Source organism: Ahaetulla prasina, chromosome 4 (assembly GCF_028640845.1).
Source record: "Ahaetulla prasina isolate Xishuangbanna chromosome 4, ASM2864084v1, whole genome shotgun sequence".
NCBI lineage: Eukaryota > Metazoa > Chordata > Lepidosauria > Squamata > Colubridae > Ahaetulla > Ahaetulla prasina.
In genome coordinates this window covers 18,233,591-18,255,470 of record NC_080542.1, presented here as the reverse complement: position 1 = coordinate 18,255,470, position 21,880 = coordinate 18,233,591, and the positions used below count along the sequence as shown (strand labels likewise).

The 21,880-nt window shown below is 40.2% G+C and overlaps 1 pseudogene; it reads right to left on the bottom strand.

Moving 5' to 3' along the window:
• Positions 1 to 2,367: 2,367 nt before the first annotated feature.
• LOC131197299 (vomeronasal type-2 receptor 116-like) overlaps positions 2,368 to 21,880 on the bottom strand; it is a 52,058-nt pseudogene continuing 32,545 nt past the window's right edge.

The window sequence follows — 21,880 nt, the reverse complement described above, 5'->3', positions numbered from 1 at the left end:
TTCTGCTAACAATTGATTTCTTTTTGTGGATTTCTATAAGCAGATGGAAGAAGCATGAGTGAACAATTATTGGTTTGCAAGTATTTTTGATTTCCTGACTTCCACCTTTTTTAAAAAAGAGAAATTCCCCCCCCCCCTTTTTTTTAATTGTTTAAAATGGCATTTGAGAGCAACTGAAAGCAGAGCAGGGAGCCTTGCTGAGGAATTGAAACTGAATGGAGATTTTATCTTATTGTGTTGGACTGTGGATTGTTGGATTATATTACGTTGTTTAAGTATTTTACAAGGGGATTCTCAGCAGGAACTTTGTCATGAAGGTTCTTTCAGAAGAATGGATTCGTGACTTTATACAGGATTACACAGAAAGAATGTATTTAATTATTCAAAAATACGAATTGATAAAAAATGGGGATGTTTTGGATGAGAGCTTGGAGGAAATTAACCAGTGCAATCAGGACTTGGAAAATGGAATGGAGGAGATACAAACAAAAGTGGATAAATATGAAGATATGATTGTGAATAAACAAGTTGATGTAAAGAAGTTTTCTTTAAATAGTTTGGATGAAATGCCTGAATTTGTGCTACAGGAGGCTGTCTCCCGAACCGAAAAAACTCACAGGGTTAATGCTTTCCAAGAGTTCTCTTTTTGGACTGATGGAATATACGGCAGTAATTTCTGGATTCTTGGACATAAGGAACTACTAGGAAATATTGTGACTGACTTTTCAAAAGGAGTAATGAAGGAAAGACAGAGATTAATGCATCAAAAAAAATGGCAAGAGACAAAAGTATTATCCTTGAAACAAGGTTTTTTTGAAATATTAACAGACAAAAATATTAGTGTCCCGGAAAGACAATATGTGAGGAAGATCTGGAAGAAATGGATTGATTATATGTTTTATATCTATCATAAAAGACTAGATATTTGGATCTATACTGGATTTTGACTAGGAAGGACTAAAGTTGAATAGATATTGTAATTTTCTGTATTGAAATTTTATAATGTGTTGCACTGAATTTTAAATAGAATATTCTCAAAAGATCTTATGTAAAAAAGACCTGGAGGGAAAATTATATGCTTATAGAAGCTATAAGGGAGATATTCTCTGAATTGGATTGGATTTTTATGCTTTAGCTGGTTTTAAATACTTTAGGATTAATTTGTTCTATTGATTTATATATTTTATTACTGTTAATTGTTAACTTTTTTTTTTTTGAAGGATTTTGGTTATGTTAGGAGGAAGTCAGAGCTAAAGAGGGAAAATTGGTATAATAGTTTTGGGGAAAAATTTTCTTAGCATATGTTTGTTTTATTTTTAACTATACCTTGTGCTTGTTCCGGGAAGTCAGGGGGGAGGGGGGAGGGTATTAGTGAAGGGAGGGGGGTGGGGGGGAAGGGGGGGAATTTTTTTTAAAAAAAACTTTTTGAATTAAAAAAAAAAACAGCAAGGACTCAAAGTTCTTCTTGCAGCCATGGAGAGTGTTGCCATGAAATACTACACTAGTTCCCAATAAAAGTCCTTCCCCATGGCAACTCCTTAAATGCTATTCTCCAGGTGATCCACATGAGGAGGGGTGGGTCCCCTCCTCCTGAGTAGCTGGGTTGCCCTTTGCTGACTCTGCTTCCTCTTCATTCTCTGCATTTGGGGATTGGGCATGGGAAATATTTGCTTGTTTCCAAAGCACCACCACTCTGCTCTGCTGCCTGCCCTTTCCATTTCCCCCCCCCCTTCCTCAGTCAGCCTGCATCCTCTCTTCCCCCCTACCTACTCTTCCTAGGCCCAAGGGACCTAGGAGTGCCTCATCCTCATCCACAGGTCATTCCTCATGGGCCATAGGGCAATGATGGGTTCTAACTGGTGTTACCACCGGTTTGCTTCGTGCTCACGCTTTGTGCGTGATCAGCGTATGCATGCTCACTTTAATTGCACACGCACCAAACTTGCACTTTGCGCAAGCACACTAAATTGCTGAACAGCTGAGGCATGGCAATCCACTCTGCCATGCCTTTCAGCTGGGCTAAAAATGAAGGAATAAAGGTAGGCATAGTGCAGGGGCGGGCGGGAGGGCCCAGCTGATGGTCAGAGTGAACTGGTTTGCTCTCACTGGTTCCACTATTTTATCTATCTATCTATCTATCTATCTATCTATCTATCTATCTATCTATCTATCTATCTATCTATCTATCTATCTATTTAGTCACACAGTATATATAAGCATAAGCATGAAATAACTAAACAATATATAAGCATATATATTGCTATATATATAAATGGTATATAAATATGATTAAATAAATAAATATGATTAAATAAATAATAAATAAATAAATATATATGAGTATGTAATAACTATATTAATTGGATATAACAAAAGGAAACCATAGGATAGGAATGGTAGGCACTTTTATGCTCTTATGCACGTCCCTTACAGACCTCTTAGGAATGGGGTGAGGTCAATAGTAGACAGTTTTTGGTTAAAGCTTTGGGGATTTTGGGAAGAGACCACAGAGTCAGGTAGTGTATTCCAAGTATTAACAACTCTGTTGTTACTGTTGTCTTCTGTTACTGAAGTCATATTTTCTGCAATCAAGATTGGAACGGTTAACATTAAGCTTAAATCTATTGTGTGCTCGTGTATTGTTGCAATTGACTACCTGCTCTCCTGGACCGGGGAGAACCAGTAGCAATCCACCACTGCCAAAGCTTAAATCTATTGTGTGCTCATGTATTGTTGCAATTGACTACCTGCTCTCCTGGACCAGGGAGAACCAGTAGCAATCCACCACTGCCAAAGTGGCTGTGGCCACCGGCTCCATCAGCCCCTGCTCCATCTCCTTCTCCTCCTCAGATCCGGGCTCTGACGGGGCCACATCAATATGAGTTGAAATATGGACAACAATACAACTATCTTTTTATGTTTAAATAAGAATGAATGTTTGGAGTTTTTTTTCTAGAATACAGAATGTTTGGTTTGTTTGTATATTGAATAATAATTCTCTTCCCTTCTATTTTCTCAGTCCAGATAACAATGCCCTCTCTTCTCTGCTTTTCTCTTCCTAAAAAAGACAAGGGACATCCAATATTCTCACTTGCTTCCTAACCTCACCCACATTGCTTCTTAATTTTCTTACAAAATCCTATGGAGTTGGTTGGACTAAGAAAGAAAAATCCATTCCTTGGGTAAGGGTGAAAGTGAACCTGTGTTTTGGAGTTATTAACTGTAGAAATACAGAACATCACACAAAGGAACATACATCTATCTAAAATAATCTATCTAATATTTATTAATTAGTTTATTTAGCATATGGTGATGTCATATTATCCAGGAGTTTAAATGCTGATGCAGAATAGTAATCTGACGGCCTGTTTACTAGCCCAGCTTCTGCCAACCTAGCGGTTCAAAAGCACATAAAAAATGCAAGTAGAAAAAATAGGGACCACATTTGGTGGGAAGGTAACAGCGTTCCATGCGCCTTTGGCATTTAGTCATGTTGGCCACGTGACCATGGAGACATCTTCAAACAATGCTGGCTCATCGGCTTTGAAACAGAGATCAGCACCGTCCCCTAAAGTCAGGAATAAGAAGCACATATGTGCAAGGGGAACCTTTACCTTTACCTTACTAGCTCTGATTGATTCATGCTCTTGCGCTTCCCAAGGTGTGCCACATGAGGGTGAGCTAGCTCCACACCCGAAAAAAAGATGAGGGGCTTTCCTCCTGCATCATCCAAAGCCCCCTCTCTCCACTGAAGTTGCCTCACAAACAGGTGTGGCAAACACAATGATTCAGCATTGGCAGGATTCTAACTTTTTTTTTAAAATTTACATTTATATCCCACCCTTCTCCGAAGACTCAGGGCGGCTTACAGTGTATCAGGCAATAGTCTCATTCTATTTGTATATTTACAAAGTCAACTTATTGCCCCCCCAACAATCTGGGTCCTCATTTTACCTACCTTATAAAGGATGGAAGGCTGAGTCAACCTTGGGCCGGGCTTGAACCTGCAGTAATTGCAGGCTGCTGTGTTCTAATAACAGGCTTCTTACCAGCCTGAGCTACCACGGCCCCATAATTAAGATTATGCATCAGGCACCAGCTCATCTCCTTACCAAAATGATACCTATTTATCTACATACAAAGAACATCCTGAAGGTGTTTTTTTCAAGAGGCAACAGGACTTTTAAACTCTTGAAAAAAAAGAACCTTTGGGACAACCAACCTGGATGACTGAGAATCTCCATAGATATACAAAGAAAATGCTTTCCAATTGCTAGGTGGGGAGAAGCTGAGGCAAATGACAGGAAGCTCACCCCACTACGCACTAGTAGGACATGAACTGCTGAACATAGATCATCTCTAGCAGTATTAAGCCACTGAGTCACTACATTTCTACTTCAACATTAAAAAAGGAACAAAAGAATAGTGTTCTTTGGATGAAGTTTCATCAACAGCAAGAACATTATTTATTTATGTATTGATTGATTTGCTTTTTTAAAAAGTGAAGATAGAAGTTATAACTGAGCATTCAAATTCATATTGCTTATTACATGCATCACTCATACAAAGCACACAATAAAGGGGAAGTTTTTATTGTGGTACCAATACTGAATTTTTTGGGATTTCCCCTATGGATGATTCGTGAAAATGACGTCTGATGGGATGGGCACATAACAATTAAACTGTTCTCTTGGACAGACATTCTTTTGTGTTTAGATGTGGCTTGAAGAGAATGATGTAGCACTTGGGGAGAAAGATGAAACCCAGTAAACCAGCAGTAGAGGCCACGATGGAGAAGACCTCCACAGCCACCATATATTTCCCTCTGGTGCTAAGATAAGCTGGGATGAAGGACACCCAAACGCTGCAAAACACAAGCATACTGAAGGTGATCAGCTTGGCTTCATTAAAGGAATCAGGCAATTTCCTTGCAAAGAAAGCTACAGTGAAACTGATACTGGCCAGAAGTCCCAAATAAACCAAAACAATATAAAACATGAAATCTGACCCTTCATTACATTGCACAATAATCTTATCCATCTGAGATTGCATGTCAAACTCAGGGAAGGGAGGAAATGTAACCCACCACACTACACAAATAACAACTTGAATGAAGGAGCAGATGACAATGATGGATCCTGCCAGTCTTCTTCCTAACCACTTCCTCATCTGGTTTCCTGGCTTAGAGGCCATGAAGGCCAGAACTACCATGATGGTTTTGGCCAAGATGCAGGAAATAGAAATGGAGAAAACAGTGCCAAATATTGTTTGCCTGAGAAAGCAAGTCACCTTCCCAGGCCAGCCAATAAACAGCAGTGAGCAGAGAAAACAAAGCAGGAGAGAGGATAGAAGGATGCAGGTGATGTTCCTGTTATTGGCTTTGACAATGGGGGAGTCCCAGTGCAGAATGAAAGTCACTGCCACTAAAATGAGGGTTCCTGAAAAGAAAAGAGTCAAGGAAGTCAGTGTAACCCCCAAGGATTCACTGTAGGATAAATAACTGAAACTTTTGGGAAGGCACTGCTCTCTTCCTGCATTTGAATACTGATCTTCTGGGCATCTCTCACATTGGTCTGCATCTGAAATACATGAAGAAGTTTTATCATTTGCAACCATTTAGTCTATTTTGCAAATCTTATTTAGAGAAAAGAAGGACACAGTGGCTTAGTGGGTAAGGCGCTGAGCTTGTTGATAGAAAGGTCGGCAGTTCAGCAGTTAGAATCCCTAGTGCCGCGTAACGGGGTGAGCTCCCGTTACTTGTCCCAGCTTCTGCCAACCTAGCAGTTCAAAAGCATGTAAAAAATGCAAGTAGGAAAAAAGGGACCACCTTTGGTGGGAAGGTAACAGCGTTCCGTGTGCCTTTGGCGTTGAGTCATGCCGGCCACATGACCATGGAGACTTCTTCGGACAGCGCTGGCTCTTCGGCTTTGAAACGGAGATGAGCACTGCCCCCTAGAGTTGGGAACGACTAGCACGTATGTGCGAGGGGAACCTTTATCTTATTTAGAGAAATCATTTCTGTTGAAGACATTCACATACCCCATTCCATACCTCCAAGCCCCTTTCAGAGTAGAATAGAAAAATCCATTTCCCCACTGTATAATTTTATTTTTACTTGCCAATTTGGACTGAAATTCTTCCTTCGGGGCATTTAGTGCAATTGTAGCAACAAATTTGTGCCCCTTCTTGAACGACTTTCATGTATCCCTGGTGACAGCTGTCAACACATCTGGAGTAAGGAGGTACCTAAAAAAATATATGAAATTTTTGTGAAATTTAACAATAGTTTTTGGAAATACACGACCTTATTTGCAGTATATTAGTTTACTAAGTTCAGGGAGTAAGCAATCTTTTTTTGAGCTCAAGAAATTAGAATATAGATATGTTTGTCTGAAGTGTTCAAAGTTTAATGCAAACCATTATGGGATGCATCATCCATTTTCCTCAAACTATGTCCAGGCTCATGTTTTTTACAAGATTCTTTGAATGTGTTTTAGGAATAACAATTAATTGTGAGATTACTACTATTATTCATGTTCAGTGCTTTTATTGATTTTTCAATAACCTGTTAAGAATTACTGAAATGATTCAGGAAGAATGGCATAATGAATCCTATTTTATACATTTCATTAATTTTATAACCCAGGAAATAATGAAATTTAAACTTTATGACAACTATAAACTTTGTCTTATATTACTGATATTTTATTTCCTGTACAATATGTCATTTTTTTCATTGTTCTTTAGCAGCCAATTACTTTTACATATTCATGTCCAAACATTGCATTCTTAAAAGGTAATGCTAAAGGTTCCCCTCACACATACGTGCTAGTTGTTCCCGACTTTAGGGGGCTGTGCTCATCTCCGTTTCAAAGCCGAAGAGCCAGCGCTGTCTGAAGATGTCTCCGTGGTCATGTGGCCGGCATGACTCAACGTCAAAGGTGCAGGAAACGCTGTTACCTTCCCACCAAAGGTGGTCCCTATTTCTTCTACTTGCATTTTTTTATGTGCTTTCGAACTGCTAGGTTGGCAGAAGCTGGGACAAGTAACAGGAGCTTACCCCATTACACGGCAGCACTAGGGATTCGAACTGCTGAACTGCTGACCTTTCAATCAACAAGCTCAGAGTCTTAGCCCCTGAGCCACCTTTGTATTGTATTGTATTCTTATGTCATATAAATTCCTAAACTAAATTAAACAAAAATCTTCTGATGAATATCTTCTAAAAACAAAAAATGCAAATATCCCCCAAATCACAAGACTCCAGGACATCATCAATACACTTCATTGGGGATTTTCTAGTCATCAAACAAAAACATTTTCCTCCAAAAGGCGCATTCTGCCATGTTAAAATACCCACAAATGTCTCACCTGCTCAAATTTGTGATTCCACCAAATGGCATCTTCATTAATGATGAACTTTTTCCCATCAGGGGCTCTGGAGTCTATCCTTCCAACTTGGATCCTCTTGAAGGAATTATTATGGAACGTGACCAGGTTCTGGATATCGTATCCAGGGTCAAAGTTTCCCTTGTCATCAAAAAAGATTTCATCACCTGCACTGTTATTGAAACGTACATGTCTAAGAAAGTGACGAAGCTGGATTGAGGGAGGAATAAAAGTAAGATTAGATCAGAAGCCAAAAGATGAGTTAAAACTATACTCCCTCAGTGAAGTGGAGATCCTTTCTTGACCACTGAAGTCTGATCAAATTGAGATTAGTAGCTATGCATATTTTTGCAACAAACAAAAACCTATGTTTGAAAATAATGATTCTCAAAAGGCAATCTCCCCAAATTTTTGTTGATCATCACTGTTAGAAAAATAATAAGCAATATAGAACAATATCTAAAAACTTAAGATGTCCAGCATTTATTAAGAGGATTCAACACCTACATTTTTACCTGCACTTCCCCTTCTTTTTAAGGAATGGAAAAATATTAAAATAGCTGACTCTTGCACATTTCTGTGCAAGAGAAATGCAAAATTACAGTAAAATTGGCCTATTTGTATACGTTTTCTACATGCATATATATTAGCAATGAACTCAAATTTATGTTTGAAACAGTGTTGAAATCCAATTTTTTTCACTACCGGTCCTGTGGGCGTGGTTTGGAGGGCGTGGTGTGGCTTGGTGGGCATGGCTTGGTGGGCATGGCAGGGAAGAATACTGCAAAATCTCCATTCCCTCCCCACTCTTGGGGGAAGGATACTACAAAATCCCTATCCCCTCCCCATTCCTGGGGGAAGGATATTGCAAAATTTCCATTCCCACCCCACTCCAGGGGAAGACTACTGCAAAATATCCATTCCTACCCCACTCTGGAGCCAGCAAGATGTGGTATTTGCCGATTTTCTAAATTACTCAAAATTTCCGCTACCAGTTCTCCAGAACCTGTCAGAACCTGCTGGATTTCTCTCCTGGTTTGAAAGGAAAGATTCTAAAAAAAAAAAAAACCTCTCAAACTTCTCTTGATAATTAATGTGAGAAGAATATTAGACAATACAGAACAATAGCTAAAAGTCCTGAGAAAGTTAAGAAAAAGGCCATGATTTATTAAGAAGATTCAGGTACACTCCCCCTCCTCTGTACAGTTGTTGTACATTAATCACAGTACTGCAGAACTTCTTGAAAGGAAAGTTATAATGCATATGATGTATCCAGATTGTAATGATTCAAATAGGTCCCCTATTCAAATAGGAATTTGTGTAAATTAAGGCAAATCATAGCCCTTTTAAGCTAAAAAAGAAAAAAAATCAACCAGCTTCCACAACATATACAGTATTTTTTGGAGTATAAGAAGCACCTCCCCCCCCCACCCTTTGGCCTCTGCCCCCCCAGCAATTTACCTTCTGGAAGCAAGCAGCAAGAAGAAACAGTCCATTTCAGTTTCAGCACAGCCTAATTAGCACAAGTTGATTATCCTCGACTCTCAGCTGTTTCAGGCTACAGGGATTGCCATTGCCTATTGCTACGTGAGCCTCTGCTGCTTGCTGCAGAAAGGTAAATTGCTGGGAGCAGATTTTTTTTCTTGTGCTAATTCAAGCTATGCTGAAAACAAAAGTAAAGCAGGCTATTTGCTGTAACGAGGCAACATTGCTGGGAGGCAGATTTCATTTTCTTGTTTTCCTCACCAAAAAAGGTAGATGTATCTTATAGTCTGGAGTGTTTTATACTCTGAGAAATACAGTAATCTTAAACATAGAGTATATACCAACAATTTTCAAATGGAACATCAGGGATTGCTTTAAAGTCCTAAAATTCATTGACAGAGAAGCAGCAGAATTATGGAATAAATTTAAAGACATTGTTAACCCTCCCTAAGTCTTTAGACTGGAAACTTGATAGAGAGAGAGAATTGTCTCTATCTGCCTGTTCCCTAGGCAGCATCTCTTGGCCCCATCTTTCCACATACTTTTAGATTTATGTTGGCAAAGAGTCTACCATTCAAAGACCTGAACTGTAAACTGTCTTTAAACAAGTCATCATGGAGATAAATTGTTCTCGGTGATTCCTAAGAGTTAGCACTGACCTGATAGCAAATAATTAGTCAATCAATTGACTAATTAGACTAAACTAGACTAGACTAGACTAGACTAGACTAGACTAGACTAGACTAGACTAGACTAGAATTTTTTATTGGCCAAATGTGATTGGACACACAAGGAATTTGTCTTGGTGCATATGCTCTCAGAGTACATAAAAGAAAAAATATGTTCATCAAGTATCATAAGGTACAACACTTAATGATAGTCATAGGGTACAAATAAGCAATCAGGGAACAATCAATATCAATATAAATTGTAAGGATACAAGCAACAAAGTTACAGTCATACAGTCATAAGATGGGTGATGGGTTAGGGTTAACCCTCATTACAAAGTCTTCATATTGCTGTTTCCACCTCATCCTCTTCAGTCCTTAAACAGGTGTATCTGAGAAGAGAAATAGCCTACCTGCCAGGGCTGAACATCCCAGAGAGTTTCTCGATTCTGTTTTCTCAGAAAAGCTGAATTTCTTCTTGTGGAATACATTGCATGCAGGGCATGTGCTGCAGAATAAACCCCGTTGTAAACATTGTAGCTCTCTCCAGACATGCTCATTTCAAACAAAGAGCCAGGGAGTTTCCCCAATTCTTCTTTCCCAGTGCAGTATTTTTGTCCTTTGTGATAGGGAGGTATGGTACAATGAAATGCAGATGCCCAGAACCACTCAAGAATAGGAAAGGAATCAAAATAAGGGTTCATTTTTTCAAAAAACTCCTGAAATCTTGGGACCATCTTTGTGTACAGTGAGAAAAATAAGGAACCATTCAAGATTTTTGCTGGGAGTCTATTCTGCCTCAAGTAAACAGCAGTGACATCCCACTGAGAAGTTATGACCCATACTCTGTGATCCATTGGCCAGTTCATTGATTCAGTGACTCGTAGAATCAGCTGTGTACTAACCGTTGATTGCACATCTCCAGAAACAAGGAATACATTCGTTTTAGACAATAAAATAGCAAACGCTATGTCTTCTAGTCGTGTAAAGATATCTTCACTTAATCTGAGAGTTTTGATTACTGGGACCAGTTTCCGCAAAGCAATGCAAATATTGTTCTTCAAGAACTTTGGTTGGAGATTTCGAAGAAAAGCTACCCCACTTTCATCGTCTGATATTAAAAGACCAATCCAGTTCCATCCAAAAAGTTTCAGTAAATGAACAATACCTTCATATTGTTCATTTTCATTGGGAACCATGCTGAAGAAGGATGGGAACTGCCTTTTATCGCTCAGAACTGGGTCAAAGGAGCCATAACTGAGCTGTTTGGAAACAAACATGCATGGAAATTTAAATTGAGAATCCCTTTGTGACTCTGAAGAACATAGATCATTTCCATTCTTCGTAGAATATTGGATACTACTATGACATTATGACTGAGTTATAAAAACCAAATGATTGCCATTGAGCTTTAAGTGGAAGAACCAGATCACACTGAGCCTGACTAGGTGGCTCAGTGGCTAAGACACTGAGCTTGTCGATCAGAAAGGTTGGCAGTTTGGCAGTTCGAATCCCTGGTACAGGTCTTCTGCGTGAACAGGGGATTGGACTAGATGACCTCCAAATCCCTTCCAACTCTGTTATTGTTACTTACAACTTTCCTGAAAGGAATACTTCAAAACGTATATTTCTATTCAGAGTAAAGAAAAGTTGTAGACCTCACTTTCCATCATTCCTGTTCACCTGATACTCTGACTGAAGATAATTGAGATTTAGCAACCTATGTCCGTCATCCTTCACAACTCTATCTATCTATCTATCTATCTATCTATCTATCTATCTATCTATCTATCTACCTACCTACCTACCTACCTACCTACCTACCTACCTACCTATCTATCATCTATCTATATATCTATTATCATCTATCAATCAATCAATCAATCAATCAATCAATCTATCTATCTATCTATCTATCTATCTATCTATCTATCTATCTATCTATTGAAATTTATTTCCTGCCATCTCATGTCCAATGACTCTGAGTAGCTTGAACATCAGCATTATGTAATAAATGGGGAGAAATAGTTCTTCTTTAAGTGAAAGATTTAGGTCAGATGTCTTATCAAAGAACTCCAAATATAGTACCTTATATACTGAATGACTACCCCAGAGAAGAACACAGATGAAAAAAAAAATATTTAATATTTTAACTTAATTCCAACATCCATCTATATCCAATAAGGTGTTTTTCTAAACTTTTTTTTTAATAAACCATGGGCATTTTGTTTGTATTACTAATTTATTTATCATTTCTTCTTTATACTTTCTCATTCTGACGTCATTTCTTTTATGCAACCTTGTGCCTTAAAAATATTTTGGCTTGAGGCACAATTTATCCCTTCATCAACTCTAGGAAAGATTCCTGAACTTAGAATCCAAAATGAATAAGACCTTCTATTGACCTATCCTCTGCTTTATTTAGATTTTGTGTTTTTTTCCCCCCTGAAGTTGGTTTCATTTTTTAAAAATTAAAATATTAAAATAACTGTTCAAGATAGTACAAGAAGTGCAGTTTAATTTACTGAGACTGATTATTTCACAACTACAAGCTATCCTGTAGAAAAGTTCTCTTACCTGTGGAATCTTGTAGGTGTTCAAAATGTGGGCTATTTGGACAGAGCTGTGAGAAGTGAGACCACCAAAGACATCCCAGAGCTTGCTTTTCCTCCTTCTGACACAGTTGTAGTTTAAGGCATTCCCTTGCTTTAAAAAAAGAAATTTTACAATGTTCTCAATGGCAAAACGTGCAACAAAACTGTGCTCGAAAATCTCCAGTTGTAGGGTAGTATTGGGTAACAGTTTAACGTTCTTGTTGATCTTATGAATGGCAAAATACATAGAAAGAACCTGTTGGTAATCTTTGGTGATCATTCTGAAATCAGATAAATGTACATCATTATGCCAGAAAAAGAAGCAAATCAATTTTAAATAATGCACGTGATTTCAGCAATTTGTGATGGTATTTAATTTTAGATTTTTACTTAAAGAAACTCTATCCTTTTGCATGAGGGGCGTGCATAAGAGCACAACGTGCCTACCGTTCCTATCCTATTGTTTCTTTTCATTATATCCAATTAATATAGTTATTACATACTTATGCTTATATATATGCTTATATATTATATAGTTGTTTTCATGCTTATGCTTATATATATAGTGTTGTGACAAAATAAATAAATAAATAAAAAATGATGCTCACAATATCAGATCTGAAGAAGCTTCACAAAATCAGGTTAACAACTCTTAATGCCTTTTTGGCAATGCTGTCAGTAAGCTCTGAACCAGAATTATCTGGTTATCTCCTTGATTCTATCTGTTTTTTTTAATCATATCACGTGTTAACACAAAGAAGAAAGATGTACTTACAGTCCCACTTTGGATGTGATTGGCTGTTGTGTGAAATTTACTGAACTTAAATCGCTAAATACGATTGAAATAAATGCCCCAAGTATCACATCATCTTTATTGCCTCGCAGTTCCTCTGGATCTTTAGCGGGCTGGTGGCACATTGATTTGAAACTCTCACTGACATTCTCAGGAAGGAAGAAAAAGGATTGAACTGCCAACACTTTCAACCTATTACTCCATCTTGGCAAATACATAACTGACATAAAAATGGCTGTGATCACTGCAAGTAACATTTATTAACGAGACCTAAGATAGATAGATAGCTTCATTGATTAGCCTATAAACTATATCAAAGCACAAAGTTCAAACACACATCACCAACGAGACCCAAGAGAAAATCTCTATAAAAGCATGAAGATGCTTCAAAGAAAAAGGAGAAATTATTAAAACTTCCACGGACTGCTCCTGGCTTGTTACAACTAACCTGAATGGGAAATATGAGATGCCTTTACAAAGTGTAGCTGGCTATGTTTGGCCTAATAATCTTTCTATAACTTTCATGCCTCCAGAGATTAAGAAATGCAGCATAGTGATTTTCTTAATTATAGGGCAAAATAATAACTTTCCCTCAAATCCATTAGTCCCTGAAGTTCTACAGAAATTATGTTTTTGCAAAATCTGAACTTGGCCAAAATAAGGGTTAAAGAGTGTCTAAGGAGATATTTCCACCACCACCACCTCCTCCTCCTCCTCCTCCTCCTCCTCCTCCTCCTCCTCCTCCTCCTCCTCCTCCTCCTCCTCCTCCTCCTCCTCCTCCTCCTCCTCCTCCTCCTCTTCTTCTTCTTCTTCTTCTTCTTCTTCTTCTTCTTCTTCTTCTTCTTCTTCTTCTTCTTCTTCTTCTTCTCCTCCTCCTCCTCCTCCTCCTTCCCTCCCCCCTCCTCTTCTTTCTCCTCCTTCTTCCAGAAAAGATTCAGGAAATTTAGTATCTGGAAAGTAGATTACCAACACTGATTTAGTCTAACCCACATTTCAATGCCAATTACTTGCCCAATTTTTGTGTGTCAGCAGTTTTCCTTTCTATCTGGCACATTTTAAATATTATTCCTCTCTTCTTATTCATTTCCTTTCATCCTTTGTTTTCTTATCTTTATATGTTTTAAGAAATTTCCCTTTTCTTTTACATCATTTAGAATTCACAGGATTTTAGTTGTGTGTTGTTGTTGTTTTAAAACCCACATAATTTCATTGGGCACCTACAAGTAACCTGCACTTCAAATAGGTACAAAACTGAGATACTTAGACAGATGTGAATAATTTAGTGTTCCAATTTAAATTACAAAGTTCCCATCCTGGCCTATTGCTCAGAGCTCCAGACAGCTGCAACTGTCAGCAATGTAGAAAACAGGGTTATTTTTTAAAAAATGGATTGAGACAGTTTTGTTGTACAAATGCTATGGTGGTGACAATGACATGAAGCTGCTGGATGAGATCGTCCGCTACCATGGGACAAAATATCAACCTGATGATGACACTCAGCTGTACACCTCTGTCCAGATCACAAGATCCACAATTCCTCTCTGTTCTGCATCAACTAAGCCATATTTAAATATTTAGCCTCGTCTCTGACCACGTGAGTTAAGTGATGCTGCGACCACGCTATCTCAATAACCGAGACTTTTGTGTCTGGATAGGGAGTGGCAAATTAAAACTGAACACTGGCAAGCCAGAGTGACTTTGGGCCTGGGCTCCTTGGTTCTCAGAGAATTACCATCTTTGATCATAGTTGGAATCACACTGCCCTAGACAGACTCAAGTATGTAATCTGGAGGTTCTCCTGGATTTGCAGTTTCTGCTCAGAAAGTGTTGTGGCCTACCAGCGGCCAGCAGAGCGTAGAACAGAGTCAGATAGTAAGGGAGGAATTTGGGCCAGTCCTGGCAGCTGGGGAAAGCTCTGATGAAGGCTCTGCATTGGAGGCAGAGAGAGAGCTAGACAAGAGTGAGGCAGAGGAACAGCTGGAGCCTGTTCCTAATGTACGCATGCATAGAGCAGCCAGAAGACAGGAACAACTCAGAAAGCAGGGTTGACTTGGGAGTAAAGCCACTCCTGGGAGGTAATTGGCCCCTCCCATAGGAAACAAAAGAGGAGCGAATGGGGAGTGGGCTTTTGCAGGAAACAATTTGTTCATTCCATGACTCTGAGACTCTGTGCCAAGTTTTGCCTTGTACTGCATTTGGAAACAAGTTACATGGCAGCTTGCTAAGCGAGATAAGGTCTGTTGATAACTATTCCTCTGAAAGACTGGTTAGACAGGCCTTGCTGACTAAATAAAAGAGATGTAAATAAAAGAGGTTTTGCTGGAACGAAGACTCTGCTTCCTGCTTTTTAAGGGAGCCTAGGTCAGAACAGAAAGCAAGTGGCACTTATGACTAGGAGAGCCTTTGAACAACTGTATGTTGTGCATCATTTATGCCCATTCATGGACCAATGGGCCCTTGGAAGTTACCCATGTCTTGGTTAGCTTTGGTTCGGACTACTATAATGCATTCCACATGGGACTATCCTTGAAGAGCATCTAGAAGCTTCAGTTGGCTTAAAATACAACAGCCCATATAGTTGCAAGAAAGCCCCAAATTTATACACTACTAATTTGCTTCTAGATGTAATTCAAGGTGCTGGTTATCACCTTCAAACCTCCACATGTTTTAGAGCCAAGTTATTTAATGAACCGGCTCTCCCCAATTACATCTACCCAGCCTACTCAGAGTAGGAAGGCAGGGCATGTTGCAGGAAGTATCAAAGAAGTACATATAGCAATAGCACTTAGACTTACAGGTATATACCACTTCATAATGCTTTTACAGCCCTCTCTAAGCAGTTTACAGAGTCAGCCTACTGCCCCCAGCAATCTGGGTCCTCATTTTACCAACCTCGGAAGGATTGAAGGATGAGCCAACCTTGAGCCAGTGAGATTCGAACTGCTGAACTGCAGCTAGCAGTCCCCTGAAGTAGCCTGCAGTTCTGCACTCTAAGCACTGTGCCACCTTGGCTCACTATGCTGACACCTAGGAAAAGAGGCTTTTCTGGGGTGGCTCCTTTGCTTTTGAACATCAAAGATAAGAGTTACCTCCAACTTGTCGCTTTCTGCAAACCCTTGAAGACATAGTTTTGTCCAAGTCGGCCTTCATTCAGAGGCTGATCAAGTAGCTTGTTTGAATATTTTGTCACTGCTATGGGGTGGGGTGGGGTTAAATTGGAATGTTTAACTGTAGTTTTTAAAATAGCACAGTGCTATATAAAATCGCTTAATAAATAAATGGTGATGGATTAGATTCAGGGACTGTCAGATTGATAGTATTCTATGCTGAACCATGAAGGAGTGTTGCTATCAGATTATAACTGCTAAGTGATCTTATATCAAACAATTGTCACTCACCAAATCCATAGTGTTGTAGATGAAGACATGATGAGTGACAAGGTGCTTACTTGGTACTGACTGATAATACATGGCCAGCTTAAAAAAAAATAAGTGTGTGTGTGTAAGAGTGGAGATCTACATGGAAAACTAGGGTTTATTGGACTTTAGAGTCATTATTTCTTCCAAGGTTTGGGAAGTCTTAGGGATGACATGCTTCTGGTTTGGATTGGATTGGCCGATCTGGTAGTGATGGTAGCAGGTGGCTTGGAGAACCGGTGGCAAAAATCCCTGCCCCCTCCACCCCCCTGCCCATGCCCCCCAAATTACCCAGTTGCCTACTTGCCGCTTCCTTCCGGCTCACTCGCTTTTCCCACCCGAATGGTATGAACAGCTTGTAAAAAAAATGCTTTCTAAAGGTGAAAAAAGAGGCTCTGACAATCACAATTGAGCCTCATGATCATCAGAGCCTTTTTTTTACTTTTAAAAGCACTTTTTACAACCTATTTACCTGAATAGGTTGTAAAAAAATGCTTTTAAAAGTAAAAAGAAAGACCATACATCAGAGCTGATCACACCAACACCCATGTGCTGTTCTACTTACCTCATTACTCCTTTTGGTGTGCACTGTGCGTGCATGCATCTTGCATTTGGTGCGTGGTGCACATGGTGCATGCCCACGCAAAGTGCGCTTGGCACACAGCACGCATGCGCAGCCAGCGAATTGGTAGTAAACCAGTTCAGATTTCACCACTGGGAAGGGTGAATGTTTTTTAACGATAATGATAACAATGCCAACTAACATGATAGAACTTATACTCTGGTGTTTGAAGTTGTCAATTATATGAGTTCTTTTCTTAGTAGGAAAGTATCATTGATGGGTGTGTGAGTAAGGTATATAGTAAGATATATAGTATGTTTTGTTTGAAAAAGGGACATCAACACAATTATATCCTTACGTTTAATTACAGAATGAATGATTGTTCTTGACCAGAATATGTCTTTGTATTATTTTTTTAAAGATATTGAATTGAAAAGATATTGTATTATTTTTCTAAAGATATTCCATTCTCTCTCCTTTTCTCAGTCCAGGTATAATGGCCTATCTTCTCTTTATTTGACTTGCTAAAAAAGGAAGTGGCCATTCAATTTTTTACTCCCATCCCATCCCCAACCCTTAAAGATTCTTCCTAGCCAAGTCATGGACTTAATAATAAGATGGTAGTTATTGACTTCTTCCCAGAGATGTTCTCAAGAATCTATGTTTCGCAGAATTATGATAGTAGTAGTAGTATGCCCCTTTCGTGCATCCATCCAGCAGCATGGCACATGCAGATAAGGTGGACTTGTGTTGAGACAACACAACACCATTTTCATCATTGACCTCCACTGCAGAAGCCTCTGCTGCTTCCAGTATGTTTTTGTTGTTGACTTTTTGTTTTAATCTACAGTCTTCAGTCTTATGGAAGACAAATGATTGAGAAGACCGAATTGCAGCCTTCCGGCAGCTCAAGAAGTGAAAATGAGTCCATCTGATGTCTTACATCTGTCATGATTAGCTATTTTTATCTAGATCACTTAGTTTTCTCTTGAACTTCCTTGGAGGGTGACTATAAGCTTCTCTCCTTGCTACATTTTTGTCGTGGTACTTAAGACAAGTATAAGGGCATACACAACATGAATAGATGCAATACAAAGTGCCAGAGAAGACAAAAGAGGAATAGGTCCGTCCATCGACGATGGCTGATGGAAAGCAGGTTTCCCAGGCTCCTTAGCATGAGCATGAGTTTTATGCCCAAACGGCAATGACAGCCATGATGGAGAAGCCTAGGCTGATGAAAAGGAACTTGGTGAGAGGGCTTTCATGCGAACCCAGCTCGTAAGGAAGAATTTCCAGGAATGTGACATACAGGAAAGTTCCTGCTGAAACGCCTTCAAGGACAGCTTGAGCCAGACCGCTGCCATCCCCATTGGAAAGAGATACAGCGATGCCTACACTGATACCAACAGGAGACATCAGAGCAAAGACCACCAGGTAGAGTATCCTCCATTGGAGCTTGGTGCTGCTCTGCACCAGCTTCAAAGACAAACTGAAGCTCATGATGGCTTTGTGGATGAGCACGGCCAGGCAAAGTTGGATGGTATCCGTGGTCTCCTTTTGCACACCAATAGCGAGTCCTTCAAAGACCGAATGAAAGGACAGCGACAGGAAAAGTATAAATGCCCGGAAGGAACTGTGAGAAGGTGGGAGCTCTTTGTGATCCTCATGATTTTCGTGGCTGCCATGTGAGTGAACAGCTTGGGGGCAACAGTGGAGCACCATGCTTTCAATAAAAAACACCAAGAAGAAGCCCAATGAAATTATGAGCTCTCCAAATGGATACAGCTGTTGAGGGAGAAAGGGAGAGAAAGAGAGAGAGAGAGAATAAGTATGAAACAGAATCATTATGAGTTAAAGCACTCATCATTGTATAATATATTAGTTCAGGATAAATCTCCCCTTTCCTCCATTAGCACAGTCTTAATTTTCTTACAGCGTTCTATGGAATTGGTTAAGCTGAGGAAGGAAACATCCACTCAAGAACTTTGCCTGGCTAAGGGAGAACCTGAACCTGGGTCATTGAATTGTTAAGCATACAAACAAGCTCATATCTAATTAAAATAATCATTGAATTGGAAGGGATCTTAGAGGTCTTCTAATCCATCAGTCTCTTCAAGGCTGGAATCTTATACTATCCAAGTCCAATAGTTGTCCAGTCTATTTTTTTGAAAACCTCCATTGATGGAGCACCCACAATTTCAGGAAGCAAGCTGTTCTATTGATTAATTATTTTCACTGTCAGAAAATGTCTCCTTACTTTTAGGTTGTAGTTCTCTTTGACAAACTTCCCCCCATTGTGCTGGCCTCTGCTGTCCTAGGGGTCTAGGATCTGCAACCTTAAACACTCAAAGAGCCATTTGGACCCATTTCTCACAGAAAACACTGGGAGCCACAAAACCTGGGTGGGTACGGCCAACTCTACGTCATTCCTACCCAGTCACATGACATACACCCCTCCCAGCCATGCCTACTTGGGTTTTGTGGCTCTGGATGTACAACTTGCCCTCGCCACCTCCATGGCTTGCTTGCTGCTCTCGCAGCACCTTGCGCAGCACACTTAAATTTAGTGTGGTTCATAATGGGGGAGACGACATCTCCTCCTCCTTTTGGAGCCCATTATGATGCAGAGCATCCACTGCAGCTGAGCCAGGCCAGTGTCTCGGGGCGGAGAGAAAGTTGTGCGTCTCCCCGAGCAACTGAGGTGTGCGCAGCACCAAGAAGCACCAGAAGAAGTGCCTGCGAGATAAGAGACAAGTACAGGGGCACTCTGGAATGTGAGTGACTCTCCATCCCCGCTGTCACCCTTCCCTTCTCAGGCCAGGCGAGGAGTGACTGGGAGGGGTCAGCCAGCCGTCAGGGAGCCACAGCAGGGGGACATAAGAGCCACATGCGGCTCGGGAGCCGCACGTTGCCGACATCCGCCCTAGAGAATAAGTCTAACATAACAGAATCTAACAAAATAAATTGGAAGAAATTTTGGAGGTCTTCAAGTGCAGCCTCCTGCTCAAGAAGGAGACCCTATACCAGACAAGTGGCTGTCCAATCTCTTGTTAAGAATCTCCAGTGATGGAGCACCCACAACGTCTGAAGGCAAGCAGTTCCACTGATTAATTGTTCTCCCTGTTAGGAGTCAATCTCCTCTTCTTTTTGAGAGTCCTTCAAGTACTGGGAGGCTATCATGTCCCCTCCTCATCCTTCTCTTAAAAACATGGGTGGTTTCTGAATTTTTTAGAACTCTAATCAAAAATGGGGGTGTTGGAAAGAGGAAAGAAATCTAGCTGGATGTTGAAACAATTTGGTTGAATACTGAAAGTCCTCTGTTCCAAAGCAAAGGCAAGCTAACTGAAGGCAAGCCGACTTTCAATGCAAGCTGTCTGAATGAGGACCTGTATTACACATTACAGGAATGCGGTGGCTCAGTGGCTAAGATGCTGAGTTTGTTTGATCAAAAGGTCGGCAGTTCAGCAGTTCAAATCCCCAGTGCCGCATAACAGGGTGAGCTCCCGTTACTTGTCCCAAACTAGCAGTTTGAAAGCACGTAAAAAATGCAAGTAGAAAAATAGGGACCACCTTTGGTGGGAAGGTAACAGCGTTCTGTGCACCTTTGGGGTTGAGTCATGCCAGCCCCATGACCACAGAGACAGCGCTGGCTCTTTGGCTTCGAAACGGAGATGAGCACCGCCCCCTAGAGTCAGGAACGACTAGCACATATGTGCGAGGGGAATCTTTGCCTTTTATTACACATTACACTCAGATGTGAAGGAAACAGCAGCTTCCTTCAATACTGAACAGAGGCATCCACAATTATCTCTGACCAAGAGTGATGCACACTGGCACCTTGGCCTAGAAGATCCAGTGGGCAAAATGTCAATCACTACTACAACCAACCTACTGTAATTTGGATTTTTGGCTATTCGGATCCATCCAGAGAAACCTACGAATGTCCATTGTTGAATGGAGTCTTGAATCTGGATTTTGCTGGCAACATAACTATGTTCCATTTGCCCTAAGGATCCAGGACTAGGAGACTTATTTATTCATGACCAACTACAGCAGGGGTGTCCAAAGTTTTTTTGGTGAGGGCCAAATACAGAAAAATAAGCAAAGGCCCGGGCCACACCATTGAACGGGGTGTGTGTGTGTGTGTAATTTTTTTTCGTACCAGTTCTGTGGGCGTGGCTTATTTTGGGGTGTGGCTTGGTGGTCATGTGACTGGTGGGCGTGGCTAACTGCTCATGTGATTGAATGGATGTGGCTATGGGCATAGAAACTACTCAGAGGGCTAAAAAAAGTAATTTTTGACCAGTCCTCACACTTATGACCATCCTCACATTTATGCCCATTGCAGCATTTTTAACAACCATATCACTCATTTCACAACTGCTTCTCTTCACCACGGTTACAAGATAGGGTGCAAAATGTAAAGATAGTTGTAGGTGTGAGGACCAGTCAAAAGTGTGAGGACAGGTCAAAAATAACTTTTTCAGCCCTCTGAGTAGTCCTTATGCACAAAATGCTGCAACAGGCATAAATGATGACCGGTCATAAGTGTGAGGACTGGTCAAAAGTGTGAGAACCTGTCAGAAATCACTTTTTTCAGCCGTCTGGGTAGTCCCTATGCACAGTTTAGGCTTAAGTATACTGTATGTGTGTGAATTATATATATGTGCATGTGTATCTCTATGTTTGTGTACGTGTGTGTTTGTGTTATGTTGATTTTTAATGTAATATTTTTAAATATAATTATTCAGAAAGGCATGCGGCTGGACAACAAACAGTATATAAGCCTAGTAAATTCATGTGTGGCCCGGGCCACACACAAGAGGTGACATATTGACACATGATTACTGTGTGTATTTCTAACAGAGATCAAGAACTCTGTGTAGGACCAAACACAGTCTGATGTAGTCTGATGCCAAACTACATCCTCAATTTGCTGTGTCTGAGTCAAGACAGGCTTTTACGTCCACCCT